Genomic DNA, 2,104 nt, shown 5'->3' on the forward strand with positions numbered 1-2,104 from the left:
GATCAATTTCAGAGTGAAGAAGTTGGTAGAATTCTATTTCATCCTCACTGGCTTTAGTGGTTGGTACGTAAATTTGAATAATGGTGGTATTAACTGGGCTGCCCTATAGGCTTGTGGATATTACCCGATCACAGACAGCGTTGTACCTCATGACTGATCTGGGTATGGTTTTTTTTGACGATGAATGCAACACCATTCATCTTTAGTTTGTCACTGCCGGCATAGTAAACCATGTGGTTGTCAGATTCAAAATGGCCAATACCAGTTCATTTCAGCTCACTCATGCCCAAGATATTGATGTTTATGCGTTCCATTTAATTTTTGACAACTTTCAATTTCCCCAGATTCTTTCTTTGTACACTCCATGTTCCGACTTTCAATGGATGTTTACAGCAGCCTGTCTTCATTTGGAGTTGTGCCCATCAGCAAATGAAGGTCCTGCGGACTCCATTCACTCTATTTGGAGGAGATAGCTTTTGCCCAGCTGCATTTTGAGTGCCTTCCAACCTGAGGGGCTCATTTTCCGGCAGTATATCTGGCAGTGTTTCTCTGCTATTCAGAAGGTTTTGAGTGACTAAATATTTGGAAGTAGTTCATCAGTTTCTTCCTAGTCTGTCTTTGTGTGGAAGCTCATCTGAAACCTGTCCACCATGGGTGACACTGCTGGTATTTTAAAAACCTGTGGCATAGCTTCCAGAATCAGAGCAACTCACAAGCCACCACAGTACTGACAGATGAGTGGTGACCATCTGGTTTTCTCTAGAACTTGACTAGAGGAAGATAAAACAATTTTTGATAAAGGAAACAGTGTAAATTGCTACAATTTGATGAACTTGACATATACTCATGGAGTAATACCTCAAAATACTAACAAAGAGGAAAGGAGTTTTCACATCAAGAATCAGTGCTATCCCCTCTATATACAGGATAGATAGGGACAGGCAACTTACACATTGGCTACCTAAAATAAGGGGGTCATAAAGGCATGAAGTGAGTATGCTGGAGAAGACAAAGAGTTCCCACGGAATAGTTTTCATTTTGTCTAGATGGGTCTGGTAAAAAAGACATAGGGATAAAATTCTTTTTTTCCCTGAAAAACTCAAATAATTATCTTTATTTCATCATCAGTTCCATAGCAGCATGATTGGGGTATCATCAGGATTCATACTGAAAATAGTGCTTCAAATATCCCAGGATGATGGGTTATAAAGAGCCAGAGGTGCCATGAAATCCCAGTGAACTGCATCTGGAGGGCAGTGAGAGCCATGGGGCATGTTGGGGTAGCGTAAATTCACCTTAACTCAAAATTGAATTCTTATCAAGCTGAATTGATTGTGCTCATGAGGAATCTGTACATGGACCCAGAAGCAGTTGTTCGAACAGACCATTGAAAGGCTGAATGGTTTAAAATTAAGAAAGGTGTGCAACAGGGTTGTATTCTTTCACCATATCTATTCAACCTGTATGCTGAGCAAATAACCCAAGAACCTGGGTTATATGAAGACAAACATGGCATCAGGATTGGAGGAAGACTCATTAACAACCTGAGATATGCAGATGATACAACCTTGCTTGCCGAAAGTGAAGAAGACCTAAAATATTTACTGATGAAGATCAAAGAGTACAGCCTTTGGTAGGGATTGCATCTCAATGTAAAGAAAACAAAAAAGTCTCACCACTGGACCCCAATAAACAACATTCTTATCAATGGATAAAAGACTGAAGTTATCAAGGACTTCATTCTTCTTGAATCAACTATCAACACTCATGGAAGCAGCAGTCAAGAAATCAAATGGCATATTGCATTAGGCAAATCTGCTGCACAAGACCTTTTTAAAGTGTTGAAGAGCAAAGATGTCAGCTTGAGGACTAAGGTGCGCCTGACCCAAGCCATGGTATTTTCAATAACCTCATACTCATGCAAAAGCTGGACAGTGAATAAGAAGACCGTAGAAGAATTGATGTTTTTGAGTTGTGCTGCTGGAGGGAATACTGAAAGTGCCATGGGCTGCCAAAAGAACCAATAAATCCTCTAGGGCCATCAAGGGAAAAGAGCACAAGCGGAATGCAGGACCTTATCCAGAGAAGCAGTGATACCAGAGAT

Source organism: Chrysochloris asiatica, unplaced genomic scaffold (genome assembly GCF_000296735.1).
Source record: "Chrysochloris asiatica unplaced genomic scaffold, ChrAsi1.0 scaffold00077, whole genome shotgun sequence".
NCBI lineage: Eukaryota > Metazoa > Chordata > Mammalia > Afrosoricida > Chrysochloridae > Chrysochloris > Chrysochloris asiatica.